At 45.3% G+C, this 15,719-nt stretch overlaps 1 long non-coding RNA gene across 1 annotated transcript; it reads right to left on the reverse strand.

The window, feature by feature from the left end:
• Nucleotides 1-11,863: 11,863 nt before the first annotated feature.
• Nucleotides 11,864-15,139, reverse strand: LOC129632517 (uncharacterized). The gene is made up of 3 exons (XR_008704570.1): nucleotides 14,981-15,139; nucleotides 13,839-13,951; nucleotides 11,864-11,959 (listed from the first exon to the last, which is right to left on the reverse strand). It is a non-coding gene; the product is annotated as an uncharacterized LOC129632517 (long non-coding RNA).
• Nucleotides 15,140-15,719: the final 580 nt, after the last annotated feature.

A 15,719-nucleotide genomic window follows, 5' to 3' on the forward strand; every position in this document is an offset into this window, starting at 1 on the left:
TGTCCTGAAGAATCCCAAACAAGCCCCCAAGATGAAAGGTCGTTGCTGAACCACACAAAGATGCCGGGATTCTTGGCCTCCAGGAGAGAAGAATTAAATCTGGGGCCAGAGATGAGGCTTGATCGCTCAGAGCTTTGTATAATAAAGTTTTATTTAAGTATAAAGGAGATAGAGAAAGCTTCTGACATAGGCATCAGAAGGGGACAGAAAGAGTACCCCCTGGCTAGTGTTAGCCATGGAGTTATATACTCTCTAATTGGTTATTACAGTGAATTAAAAGAATGTCTGGAGGTTGTAAAGGCCTCACTAGACATACTCCCATAATTTACATTTTAAGATAACAGGATTAGCCAGCAGGTTTTTTCCAGAGACTGACCTCAAGCAGGATACATTATTGTTATATAATCCTAAGGAATGTATAGGGACAAAAAAGTTTGTCCTTTCTTCCTCCTTAAGAATTCCAGACCCCTCTCTCCTTGGGGACCCCTGGGCTTCTTATCAATCTGCCTAGGATTTGACTCTCTGAATTGCACCTAGAGAGAGTCACCTCCACAGCAAAAAGAGGTGAACCCACTCCTGCAAGTCGAATAGATGCCCCTACAAATGTCAGAGAGGAACAAACTAGCCAAAACTTTGCAAGTAGACCACACACCACAAATAGAGAGAAGCTCCCTAGTCATTGACACTTGAGAGGAGCATTCCAGCACAAAGCAATTAGACAGAAGTCTCCTGCCAAAACAAGAGAGGAGACACAGACACCACAACTAAAGAGGAGGGGCCATGCCAACATTAGAGAGTAGGCTCGTGGATATTGCACCTGGAAAGAGTGCCTGTGCACATCACTCCCAGAGAGCAAACCCCCACCACAATTCAAGAGGAACACTCCACCACAACTCTAGAGGTGCCCCCTGAACACTACAACTAGGAAAGACCTCCCTTAACACAACTCGAGAGGAGCCTGCACACCACAACTAGAGAGGAGCCCACCCAACACAACTAAGAGTTGACCCCCCCACACCAACTAGAGAGGAGCCCCATGCCACAGGTAGTTTAGCCACGCACATATTGAAGCTAAACAGAAGCAACCCTGCACACTGCTACTAGAGAGGAGCCACCCCCACCCCAAAACTCGAGTGGAGGCCCTACCTCAACTTGGGAGGAACAACAAGTCCCCCAACCTTACTCGATTGGAGTCCCCCACCACAACTTGGGAGGAGCCCAACATGGCAACAAGAGAGGAGCCAAACCGGACACTGCATGTGGAAAGAAGTCCCCCACACCCTGCCCCTAGAGAGAAGCAGTCTTGCACACAACATCTAGAGAGGAGGATCCACTCCAATACTAGAGAGTAGCCATTCAAACGACAAATAGAGATAAACCAGCAAACTGCACCTAGAGAGGAGCAGCACAGCATAATGCAACAAGACAGGAGTTCCCACTCCACAACTAGAGAGGACAACCTCAGGAAGAGTACAACTAGGGAAGAGCACCGCAGCACCTCACCACTAGAGTGAAGCCCAACTGCCAAAACTAGAGAGTTGGATACATGCCACAACTAGATAGCTGACATTCAGGCATAAGGAGCATATAGCTGCAACTACATAGTAAGGAGCATATCGCTGCAACTACAGAGGTGCCACCCCTGCCTTAAATCGCAACTAGAGTGGAGCACCACTGCCATAACTAGAGTCAATAACCCTTGCACACATAGATAGGAGCATGCCCAACACATCACAATTAGAGAAAAGTGCCCATGCACATAAAAACTAGAGTGGAATTCCCACACAAATCAAAACGGAAGAGGAGGCCAACACTGCAACTAAAGAGGAGACTTCTGTCACAACTAGAGATAAGCCCCCCTGAAAATTGCCATTAGAGAGGAGCATACCCACACATCAAAATTAGACAGAAGCCCCTTGCCACGAGTAGAAAGGAGCCTATCATGCCACAACTGAAGAAAACACCCACTACCACAACTAGAGAGTAGCCTCCTGCACATTGCACCTAGAAAAAGGCCCCTTCACATCACAACCAGAGAGGAGCCACACCCATCACAATTTGAGAAGAGCTCTTTACCACAACTAGAGAGAAGCCCAACTACACAACTAAGGAGGACCCCCCCACACACACACACACCCCACAACTAGGGAGGAGGAGCCCACCTACCAAAGCTAGAGAGGAGTCTACAAGCAACAACTAGAGAGGAGCTGACCCACCACAGATCAACAGTGGGTCCCCACTGCAACTGGAGTGGAGCCCCATGCCACAACTAGAGAGTGGAGTCTGACAAATTGCAACAATACAGGAGCCAGCCTGCACATCACTTGTAGAGGATCTTCCCCAGTGCAATTCAAGAGGAGGCTCCACCACAACTTAAAGAAACCCTGAGTCCCCTGCTGAAACTCAAGAGAAATGCCAAGTTCCCCTCTGCAATCTGACAGGAACACTATGCTATAACAAGAAAGGATAACCTGGTCAAATGACAGAGGAGCTCCCCTGGAAAAACTGTAGTGGATTCCCTGGACAGTAGTAGAGTGGAGTCCCCCAGGACATCACACCTAGAGAGAAGTCCCTCTGCAGCAAATAGAAATAAGCTCCCTGAATTAAATGGAGCGGAGTCACTCATAACTAGAGAGAAGCAAGCCCACTAATATTAGGAACCTCTAGTGTCAAAAGTAGAGAGGACCCTTCCCATGGAGCCACCCACACCCCAACCAAAGAGGACATTGCCCTGCAACTCCAGAGGAGACCTCCACCACTACTCAAGAGGAACCCAAAAGACATCACACATTGAGAGGAGCCCCTCTGCTGCTAATAGAGTTGAATATCACACCACAAGTAGAAAGGAGCTTGCACACCACAACTAGAGAGAATCAAACCCACCACAACTAGAGTTGACTCTGACCACAACTAGAGAAATCCCGTGCCAAAACTAGTGAGTAGCCACCCGCACACTGCAACAAGAAAGGAGCCACCCTGCACATCCCTGCTAGAGATGAATTGCCCCAAGAAAACTCGAAAGGATGCCCCACCACAAGTTGAGAAGAACCCTGAGTAACCCCCCAATTCAAGAGGAACCCAAGTTCCCCGCCACACCTAGAGTGGAACCCTGAGTTCCACACTGCAATTGGAGAGGAACACTGAGTTCCCACCACAACTAGAGGGGAACAACTCAAGAGGAATCCCGAGTTTCCCACTGCAACTCGAGAGGAACCCCATATTCCCCACTGCAACTCTAGAGGAGCCCTGTGATCAGATTTCCACATTCTCCAGAGTGACACCCTTCACAGACCCTGAAGCGGGGTCACACATCCACATTCACCAGGGTGTATGCACCCAGTTCATGCACCTGGTATCATATGTCCACAGTCTCCAGGTTAACACCCCTCCCATTTCTTGTGCCTGGCTCACTGGAGACTGTGGAGACATCCACAGTCTCCAGTGTGACACCCATGTCTCAGGCACTGAACCTGGGGTCACGTGCCCACAGTCTCCAATGTGACTCCCCTCTTCCACCTGGGGTCACACGTCCATAGATTCCAGGGTGACACCCCTCCCAGACCCTGCAGCTGGCATTACACATCCACAGTCTATAGTGTGACCCCACCTCACCAAACTTTGTACCTCAGTTTATTTGGCCTCAGTCTCCAGGGTGAGCCCATATCTAAGACCCTGTACCTGGGGTCCCATGTTCATGGTGGCCAGTATAACAACCCTCCCCAGACACTGTACCTGGTGTCACACGGGCACAGTTGCCAGGGTTACCCCAACTTACAGACCCTGTACCTGGGGTCACACATACAGTCTCCAAGGTGAGCCCCTCACAGACACTTCCCCTGGAATCACATATCCACAGTCTCCAGAGTAACATCCAAAATCCTGTACCTGGGGTCACATGTCCAGTCTCCAGGGTGACTCCCTCCCAGACCCTGCACCTGAGGTCACATGTCCACAGTCTCCTGTGTGATGTCACTTCCCAGACACTGAACCTGTGGTCACAGGTCCACAGGCTCCATTGTAACCCCCTTCCCAGACTCTAATTGGGATCTAATTGGAAACTGGTCCTCAGTTTCCAGTGTGACCCCACCTCTCATAATCTGTACCTGGGGTGAGCTGTCCAGTTTCCAGGGTTACCTCCACCCCCTGCCAGACCCTGTACTTGTTTCCACACGTCCACAATCTCCAGGATGACCGCCCTCCCCTACCCTGCAGCTGGATTCACATGTCCAGTCTCCAGAATGAACTCCATTTCACACACTGAACCTGGGCTCATATGTTCACGTTATCCAGAGTGACACCCCTTGAAGACCCTTTACCCGTGGTTAAAATTCTGGTGTCTCCAGAGTGACCCCCTCATACACTGTACCTGGGGTCACATGTCCAGAGTCTCCTGTGTCATTCCCGCCCCAGACCCTGTACCTAGGATCAGATATCCAAGTGTCTAGGGTGACCCCATTCAGATCCTGTATCTATGGTCACATGTCCAGTCTCCAGGGTGACCCCACACTCAAGACCTTGTTTGTGGGTTCACACATCCATAGTCTCCAGGGTGACCCCACCACCCAGATCCTGCATCCAGGGTTTCATGTCCACTGTCTCCAGGGTGACACCCCTCCCAGACTCTGAACCTGGAGTCACACATCCTCAGTCTCTGGGGTGACAACATCTCACAGTACCTTCACCTGAGGTCAAATTTCCACAGTCTCCGGGGTTACCCATTCCCAGACCCTGTACCTGCAGACAAACGTCCACAGTCTCAAGGGTGACCCCACACTCCAGACCCTTTTCCTGAGGTCACACATCCAGTTTCCATGGTGAAACCCTTCCCCAGGTCCTGTACCTGGGGTCACATATCCACAGTCTCAAAGGTGACACTCCTCCCCACATCCTGTACCAGTGATCACATGTTCAGTCTCCAGGGTGATCCCACACTCAGGACTTTGTACCTGGCTTCACAAGTCCACACTCCCGGTGACCCCACCTCCCAGACACCACACCTAGGCTCACACATCCACAGTCTCCAGGTTGACCCCACCTCCCAGTACTGTACCTGGGGTCACACATCCAGAGTCTCAAGGGTGACCCCACCTCCTAGACCCTCTACTGGGGTCACACGTCCACAGTCTCCATGGTGAACCCACCTCCCAGAACCTGCACCTGGGTAGCCGTTACAACAGACAATGCAGAAATACAAAGGATTATAATAGACTATTATGAACAACTATATGTCAATAAAATCGATAAAAATGGAAGAAATGGACAGATTCTTAGAAAAGTTCAATTATTCAAGACTGTATCCACAGTATCCAAATTTGGTGAAGATTGAAACACACACCTGGCCAAAGAAGATAAAGAAATTGTAAATAAGCATACAGTAGTATACTCAAGATGCTGGTGGAATGCATGTACAGTCAACTTTGGAAGACAGTTTGGCACTTTTCTCCAAATCTAAAGAGTTTCACCTTAGGAATCAAGAAGTGCACCTCTTGTATTTAGACAACTGCTTTGGAAAACTGAAGTAAAAACTAGCATCAAGTAATTTCCTTCTCCAATACATGAAAGTGTAAAGTGAAAGTGAAGTCACTCAGTCATGTCTGACTCTTAGCGACCCCCTGGACTGCAGCCTACCAGGCTCCTCCATCCATGGGATTTTTCCAGGCAAGAGTACTGGAATGGGATGCCATTGCCTTCTCTGATCAAGTAATGTATGAGAGCACTATTCATAATTCATAATAATTAAAAACTGAAAAATATCAAGATATCCTTCCATAGATGTGCATTCATAGATAAATTAGGGCATAGACAGTTCAAGGGGAGCACAAAATAACACACCTAAAATATGCCTATTTGATAAAAGGATTATTTTAGATGGATTAATTTTAAAAAACAGCAGTCCCCAAAAAATCTTTTAAAACCAAGTAGAAATGCCATTTTATGAAGTAGATTTACATTTATTAAGGATATCTCCATCTGTAAGGATGTGTCCCTCTCTGGACAAGGAAATGGAGGATGACTAAATATCAAGAATGACTTGACTAAATACCAAGAAGACCTATGGAGTAGACTTGGATGTTAATCTGCATAACCACCATACCTTTGTTTACTGTTCTTCCCTTAATAATCTTCCTTAAATGGCTTCTTCCATTCCCTAACCGACTTCTTTTATTCTTAGGTGATGATGGCATTTAAGGTAAAGTCTTGGACCATTTCAGGAAGTGGCCCAGTTTTCCCAGGTATCTTTCAACTATACAGGAGGTATGCATGGCATATATTAAACTTCTGATTGTTTTTCTCCAGTCCATGTCCCTTTCATTATGAGGACCTCAATGAAGTACATTGAGGATAGAGGGAAAATGATTTTTCCTCTCATATAATGCAATACAATGGTATTCAGAGATATAAATTAATGAACAACCAACCCATTTATTTAAAAAAAAGAAAATCATGAATCTAACTCATATTATTAAGTAAAGGAATCCAGCCTCAAGTGCTACACACTATATGACCTTATAAGATATTCTAGAAAAGATAAAACAGACATGATAAACAGTTTATAGAATATGTGGCTGAATCATTTCACATGGTATTTTAGTGATGAACACCTGCCACTATGCATTTGTCTAAGCACATAGATTTTTGTTTTCAGAACCCAACAAGTAAATTATTACCTATTAACATTTATTTATTTATGGTATGGGAGTGTCAAAGGCTGGAATGCATAATTTAACAAAGAATCTAACAGATTGAGAAATATATGAAAAGCTTCAGACTTCCCTAGGGGGCCAGTGGTTAAGACTCCACATTGTCAATGCAGGAGAGATGGATTCAATTCCTGGTCAGGGACCTAAAATCGCACATGCCACAGCACAGCCAAGAGATTAAAAAAGAAGAAATTTTTTAAAAAGCCACTTAGTGTTAGGACAAAATTATGTGGCCTAAGTTCACTGTGGAAATGAATGGAATCTGCAGGCCAAAGGCAAAATGTACCATACATAAACAATGGGCTCTGTAAGTTTTTTCCACGGGGGTTTGTAGCTAACAGGACTGAAACTACCATATCAGTCATTGAATGGAGCAAGCACTGAATTTGATAAATGACAAGTAGTGGAAGCCAGGTTTCTTACCACTGGAGTGGGAAGTTACAGGCAGACAAAAGGAGAAGGTTATAATACCTGTGTCATAAGAGATCAGGTTGGAGATATCATTATAAACTATCTTTAGCCTAATACAGAAACATATAGCTCTGTCAGGGAATGTTTAACAGGAGGATTCCTGCGTGCTGTTTTCTATTTCTCATAAATCCTCTGTTCCTTATCAGTTCCTGGTAACAGGAACGAGTGGAACGGCACTCTGCTCCCAAGACTGAGGTCATAGGATGAAACACATGCATGGATCTCCTTCAGTAAACATTCTCCTTAGGACAAAACTGCCTAGGCACAATCCTCTTTCTTGAGATATGGATTGTCTCCTGACCTTATGACCATTGTTAATCCCTTGTTCCCTTGATAACGGTTGCTGTACGTTTGGTTTGGTTTTCTGATCTTTATCATTGTCGAAAGAAATTCCTTGTTCAACAGCCTATATGTACTCACAGAAAGATCATTAAAGCACCCTTGCTCCACCATAGACTTAAGTCCCCGTGTCTTTCTGTCTGTCTGTTTCTCTCTCTGTCTCTCCCTCTGGCTAATTCTCTGGAGTGTGGAAACCTGCCAAGCTCACTCTCCTTCCTGGGCTTTCAAGACCTCCTCAAGAGGGCGCCCTGTGCCTCCATGAGCGGCACAATCCCTGTCCTAGGGCTTTATTGGTTCTCTGCATAACCCAGGGAATATTAGGTTCTTTCTCTCTTTCGCTTTCTTATCATCAACTCTGGACCACCAGGTTCAGTCCATTAAAGGACCACAACATAGCTCCATGTGAAAATCTTCATAACTGTGTATATGCATAGTCTGGGATACATGCATATGTATTTCCATGCATTGTCTACTGATATTATGAAGTTCCCACATACAAGGTTTTTTTTAACATTCTCTAATAAAAAGGAACAAGGACTCTTTAAATATGTGGCTGATACTAGGACTGAGATAGTAAATATGTAAAGCAGCATAATATTAAAATATGAGAAAGAAGAACCAAAAAAAAAAAAAACCATAAAAGATGAATTATGTAAAATAAAAGCAGGAGAGCATGGAAAAAGCTCTCAAAATCCAAAGCAAGACTGATCTAAGGAGTCTAATTGGCTGGATTATAGCCAAAAGAAAGGGAAAGTGAAGTTGCTCAGTCATGTCTGACTCTTTGTGACCCCGTGGACTGTAGCCTACGAGGCTCCTCCATCTATGAAATTTTCCAGGAAAGAGTACTGGAGTGTGTTGCCATTTCCTTCTCCAGGGGATCCTTCCCACCCAGGGATCAAACCTGGATCTCCTGCATTGCAAGCCAGATGTTTTTATAGGCTGAGCCACCAGGGAAGCTCCCAAAAGTTTAAAATAATTTTCAGGTGTCCAAACTGGTAAAAAAAAAAAAAAAAAAAAAAAAAAGTTTTATGAGTAGTGTTGAATAAAAATTTCCACACAGAAAGATTCTAAATAATGGACACAGACTCAGCTGTCCATCAAGTATGTAAAGCTAACTCCCCTCTCCTCAGATGTGGGTCCTGCATTATGACTTCCTCCTTAATAAGGCACCCAGGATGGATGTGGGGAAAATCAACAATAAAGACAAATGACAAATGTTGGCAAAAATGTACAAAATTGGAACTCAAAACTTTACTTGTGGAGATGTAAAATGGTGCAATCAATGTGTGCAAAACCAGCATTTTCTTAAAAACATAAAAATGTAATTATCATATCACTCAGCAATGGCCACAGGACTGGAAAAGGTCAGTTTTCATTCCAATCCCCAAGAAAGGCAAAGCCAAAGAATGTTCCAACTATGGCACAATTGCACTCATCTCACACGTTAACAAAGTAATGATCAAAATTCTCCAAGCCAGGCTTCAACAGTACATGAACTGTGAATTTCTAGATGTTCAAGGCGGATTTAGAAAGGACAGAGGAACCAGAGATCAAATAGCCAACATCCATTGGATCATCGAAAAAGCAAGAGAGAAAAACGTCCAGAAAAACATCTATTTCTGCTTAATTAACAATGTCAAAGCCTTTGACCATGTGGATCACCACAAACTGTGGAAAATTCTGAAAGAGATGGGAATACAAGAACACCTTACCTGCCTCCTGAGAAATCTGTATGCAGGTGAAGAAGTAACAATTAGAACCAGAAATGGAACAACAGACTGGTTCCAAATTGGGAAAGGAGTACAACAAGGCTGTATATTGTCACTCTGCTTATTTAACTTATATACAGAGTACATCATGTGAAATCCCAGGGCTGGATGAAGCACAAGCTGGAATCAAGATTGCCAGGAGACATATCAATAATTTCAGATACACAGATGACACCACTCTTATGGCAGAAAGCAAAAAAGAACTAAAGAGCCTCTTGATGAAAGTGAAAGAGGAGACTGAAAAAGTTGGCTTAAAACTCAGTATTCAGAAAACTAAGATCATGGCATCCAGTCCCATCACTTCATGGCAAATAGATGGGAAAACAGTGGAAACGGTGACAGACTTTATTTGGGAGGGGGGGGCCTCCAAAATCACTGAAGATGGTGACTGCAGCCATGCAATTAAAAGACGCCTGGCCCTTGGAAAAAAAGTTATGACCAACCTAGACAGCATATTAAAAAGCAGAGACATTACCAACAAAGGTCCATGTACTCAAAGCTATGGTTGTTCCAGTAGTCATGTATGGATGTTAGAGCTGGACTACAAAGAAAACTGAGTGCTGAAGAAGTGATGCTTTTGAACTGTGGTGTTGGAGAAGACCCTTGAGAATCCCTTGGACTGCAAGGAGATCCAACCAGTCAATCCTAAGGGAAATCAGCCCTGAATATTCATTGGAAGGACTGATACTGAAGTTGAAACTCCAATACTTTGGCCACCTGATGTGAAGAACTGACTCTTTGGAAAAGACCCTGATGCTGGGAAAGATTGAAGGCAGGAGCAGAAGGGGATAACAGAGGATGAGATGGTTGGATGGCATCACCAACTCGATGGACATAAGTTTGAGAAAGCTCCAGGAGTTCGTGATGGATAGGGAAGCCTGGTGTGCTGCACTTCATGGGGTCACAAAGAGTCGGACATGACTGAGTGACTGAACTAAATTATCCTATGTTTTGGCAACTCCACTCCTAGATATACATCCAAAGAATTTAAAAGAGGTGGTCAAATATATACTTGTACACCGATACTTACAGCAGCAGTGTTCTTGAAAGTCCAAATTAAAAACAATGAAAATGTCCACCAACAGGTGAATGAAAGGGCAAATAGGGTAGATCCATTCATAAGATGCATTACTCTTGCCATATAAAGAAATATAGTAAAATAATGCCACAGCTGCAGAAAACAGTAGGGGGCTTCTCAGAAACTTAAACACAGAGTTCATATAGAATCCATCATTTCTGGTCCAGGTTATACACCCAAAATATTTAAAACCAAAAACTGGAACATACATTCAAACCCCATATTCATAGAAGCATTAGTCATAGTAACCAAAAGGTGGAAGTGGCACAAGGGTTCAACAGATGACTGGATAAGCACAATGTAGTATATACACCGGAGAAGGCAATGGCACCCCACTCCAGTACTCTTGCCTGGAGAATCCCAGGGATGGCGGAGCCTGGTGGGCTGCCATCTATGGGGTCGCACAGAGTCGGACACGACTGAAGCGACTTAGCAGCAGCAGCAGTATATACACAATGGAATATGATTCAACCTTTTAAAGCAAGATAACTTTCATACATGCTATAATGTAGATGAGATTTCAAGTCATTATGCGAAGTGAAACAAGCCAACACAGAAGGAAAAATGTTCTATGATTCCACTAGTATGAGATATCCATACAAGACAAATTCCAAGTAGAATAAGAGGGCCAGGGATTGGATGTTGTGAGTGTTTAATGGTTACAGTGTCACTTCAGGAAAAGGAAAAAATTCTGGAGATTAATGGTGGAAAAATTTTTACAACAATGTGAATGCAGTTAATGCTATAGAAGTGCATACTTAAAATGACTCAAATAATAAATGTTGTTATATGTTTGTAAGCACAACGAAAAAATGACACGTTACAACATGGAAAAGCACTGAAAACATCCTCGGTGAAAGAAACCACCCAGAAAAAAGCCACCCAGATCATAGTCATCTTGTCACTTTAAATCCATGAAGGTTTTTAAAATGAGGGAAAGCCCCAGTGATGTTTCCAGAAAAAGAAAACTGCTTTAGAATGAAGAAGGACATTTGCACAATGCTTGGGCAGCTGGTGAAAGTTGAACTGGCCCTATGGATAGGATTGTAAGGTGGAAACCATAATTATCCCCCATTTTGGGGTTATGGGCCCGTTCCCCGGGAAAGTGACCATGTTTTGGTTAAAACACACTGCAGTATTTGGTGTGAATGTAGAAAACTTTGTACCACTATTTAAAGTTGAAACATTTGAAATTTAATTAGAAAGTATATTACTTTTCAATACAACCATGTAAGTCACATGACAGAAAATCAGAGATGACATCGAACATTGCAATAGAGGCCAAGACTTAATCAAACCAAATTCAACTAAAGTAGTGATGCTAATTGCCATGTACTAGTCTGTGTGGTATTAAAAGGCACCATAGGAAGAGTATATTAGTCGACACCATGCCTTGGGTGCTGTGGATGACCTACATGGAACTGAAACTATGAGATGACTTAATTCTAGTTTTCCACATAACACTACACCAAAGCAACTGTCAGAACTAAAAAGTGAATTCATGGACTTGCCTGGTAGTCTAGTGGTTAAGACTCTGCACTTCCACAGCAGGGGGTACGGATTTGATCCTTGGTCAGGGAACTAAGATCCAACATGCCGAGCTGCAGGGCCAAAAAAAAGAAAGAAAGTCAATAGAACTGCAAGATCATTTATGATTCTCTACACTAATAATGAACTATCAGAAAGAGAAATTAAGAAAATAATCCCTTTTACGATTGCACCACACCCCCCCCCAAAAAAAAACTAGAAATATAACCAAGGACTTGAAAGACCTGCAAGCTAAAAACTACAAGACAATAATCAAAGAAACTGAATGGACACAAGTAAAAAGATATCCCATGCTTATGGGTGAAAATAGCATTAAAATATCCATTCTAACCAAAGCAACGTACACATTCATGCAATCACTGCCAACATTTCAATGACATTTTTCACAGAAACAAGAGCAACCTTCACATCTGTATGGAGCCACAAAGGAACCAGAAGAGCCAAAGGGACCCTGAGAAGGCAGAATAGGCTGCTGGCATGTCTATCCCTGACTTCAATCTAGAGTATGGACCTAAAGTCACCAGAAGACGTGTGGAATTGGCACAGAAATAGACACAGAGACAAGAGAGCTCAGAAGTAAACCTACAGGTGCATGGTAATTAATTTACAAGAAAGGAACTAAGAACATACATGCAGGAAATGGCAAGCCCCCCTCCCCCGCACCAATAAACTGTGCTGGAAAAAATGGAAACCACACACCAAGGAACAATACAGAACACCATCTTATACCACAGACAAAAGCTGACTAAAATCCCACAACTTTCCACATCAACCCCTAAGAGTCCTGGGTCCTCTTAAGACAGACTTTCAGCAACAGCCACACACAGAAGCTTATTCCTAATTTTCCTTTTTCTTTCAGCAGAACCATGTCCTTGCAGGCCTTGAGGAAACTAGACTCCTGTCAGACTCAACTGAACCCCACAATGTCCCAAAGCTGAAGCACCAGCAGGTTCTGAGGAGATCAGAGTTCTGTCAGCCTCAACTGAACCCCACAATGCCTGAAAACTGAAGCCCAAGTGGGTCCTGAGGAGGCAAGACTTCCATCCACCTGAGTTGAACCCCACAATGACCCCAAATTGAAGCCCCAGTGGATTCTGAGGAGACTAGATTCCATCAGCCTGAACTGAACCCCACAATGCCCCAAAGCCGAAAACGCATGGGTCCTCTGGTGACCCATCTCCTGTCAGCCTGAACTGAACCCCACAATGTTCTGAAGCTGAACCCCCAGCAGGTCCTGAGGAGACCAGATTCCATCAGCCTGAACTGAACCCCTCAATGCCCCAAAACTGAAGCCCCAGTCGGTTCTGAGGAGACGAGATTCCATCTGCCTGAACTGAACCTCACACTGTCCCAAAGCTGAAGCCCCAGCAGGTCCTGAGGAAACCAAAGTGCTGTCAGTGGCCACCAACAGCCAGGTGCTCCAGCAGAGCGGGGAGTTCCCCTTGGGGTGGGGAGAGTGTCAGGGAGGCGGGCTCTGCATTACCATGGACAGGAATGATCAAGCAGGTTTGCAGGGGCCAGGACAAGGGCAAGGGAGACAAGCTCCAGCTCCAAGTATTGTTAAGTCTCCACTTTCTGAGACTGTGTGACCTACATGATCCAGACTTTGCAAGAAGAAAGCTGAGTTACAGAGGCAGAAGGAGCAGGAGGTGATGTAAAATTTTAATGTTTCCTCTTCAGGTTCAGGAACACGGAGGCCTCCCAGGTTCCCAGTTACTTGTGCCCCAGTGACTGTGAGCTCCTCCTCCTGGGTGTATGGCCAACCCCCACACTAAGTCCCCTCTACACCCATGGCCCTGGCCCAACCCTAACCCCTCCATCAGGCCCTGATGAGGCTCCCTGCCCCCACAGTGCATCTCACATCCCACCCCAACGCAGTCTTTTTGAAGCCTAAACAAGACCATGCCCCTCTCCTCCCTGTGATTCCCTCACCTGATGAAGCCAGGCCTTTATCCATTCCAGGTGACTCCAAGGGCCTCATTTTCTCCAGACTCCACACATGTGGCCACTGTCTGTGCCCATCTATATGGGCCTGTGGTAATCTCCTAAAATGAGGGTTATTTGATACACAGAGAGTGGGGTGAATGGTGGCACCAAAGATGTGTCCCGCCAGAACAGGGCTATATCTTGTAAAAGGCACTTTGTAGATGTAGTTAAGGATAGCAAGGTAAGGTCATCTATGGTTAGAGAGAACTTTAATCCAACTGACAGAATCCCTAGAAGAGACTAAAGAGGACACACAGGAGAAGCTTCTTAAAGGCGGAGGCAGAGATATTAGGGGGCGGGGCACAAGCATAGGGACCCCTGGAGGCCTTGAACATGGAAAAGTCAGGAAAGATCCTATTCTGAAGCCTCTGAAGGGACCTCAGCCCTGCACTACCTTGATCTCAGATGTCTGGTCTCCAGGACTGGGAGAGGATGAACTCCTGTTGCTTTAACACACCCAGCTTGTGATCATTTGTTAGAGAATCCACAGAGCAGCCACACAGACCCTGCTCTGTAGGATCCTAGAAGTGTGGGTCTCACTAAAGCAGATGGAGGGTGGATTACAGAACCCTTAAAGTCAGCACTGGACCCTCAGAAATGCTAAAGCAGTGTCTGGACTCCAGAATGTTGAGGGGTCAAGTCTGAAGCCTGTCCCTAGAGGTACTGGCTGTACACACCTCCCCAGGTTCTTACACCAGTACATGTGGTATAACATCTCAGTCCTCACAGAGGACATTTAATATCACTGTTCACATTGCTAATTAAGAAGCCACCAGTTGCACAGGTGAAAGCTCAATTAAGACTCTTGCTTCAGGGATGAGCAATTCTGAAGATGGTCAAGGGTGGGGACTTACTCATGTGCATCCAGCAGCCCTTCCACACACCCCACCCCCTCCCCTTCCAAGGAGGGTTCTCAGTGGGAAGCTGGGAGACCCCATGGAGTCATCTCTAAGTAAACACTGGCTGACCTTCAGGCCAGCCATTCCCGAACCTCATTCACCCTTCACAGGTAAAACACTTGAATACATGCAAAGACCTCACAGACTGGAGAAAAGTGTTTGGAGCCACTCCAGTGACACCACGCTTACTGAGTTGGCTCCTGTAGGTCAGGCAGGATGGTCGTGGCCTGGGTGATCTTCTGGAAGCTTTCCATTTTCCTACCTAAGTTACCCCTCCTGTCCTGCTCCCACTGCCTGTTTTCTTGCTTCCTCATCTCTTCCTGAGAAGATTTCCAACAGCAGGAACAGGTAACACAGCCCATCCTAAGCAAGTCACAGCCTAGCACCTCCTGCAGAAGGTCCAGCAGAACCCCACACAGACCCGATCCCCTGAAACACCATGGCCCCTAACTCTTTTTCACCAAACCAGCCCTGCACTATCTAAGCAGAAAGACAATATCAAGTACAGCTGCAGGCACTTGAGGGGGTTTATATAGACTTCAACCCAGGCACACATCCAAAGGATGGGCCAGTCAGGTCAGCCAATCATTGCCCATACGGGCTTGTGGTTTCAGAAAATGGACCTCATTGTGCTGGCCAAGGTTCCAGGAATAGGTGTGGATCCTGGGGGTCAGGATGAATATGGGGCTGCTGCTCTGACTTGTTTTCTAATCTTTTTATCTGACCCACAAGTGGGAGAGAATTTCAGGAAGGCCTTCTTCTAATGAGAGGGACCCAGGGGTCAGGGAGAGGATGGGTGGTGGGTGGAGACAGGCTCAGTGCCCAGGTGCTGTGAAAGCCTCTAGAAAACCTGCTGGAAGGAGGCCACAACCAGTGAAGCCCAAGGTCACAGACCTGTCCTGAAGCTGCTGCCTCAGGTCCTGCTGAG

This window comes from Bubalus kerabau, chromosome 17 (assembly GCF_029407905.1).
Source record: "Bubalus kerabau isolate K-KA32 ecotype Philippines breed swamp buffalo chromosome 17, PCC_UOA_SB_1v2, whole genome shotgun sequence".
Lineage (NCBI taxonomy): Eukaryota > Metazoa > Chordata > Mammalia > Artiodactyla > Bovidae > Bubalus > Bubalus kerabau.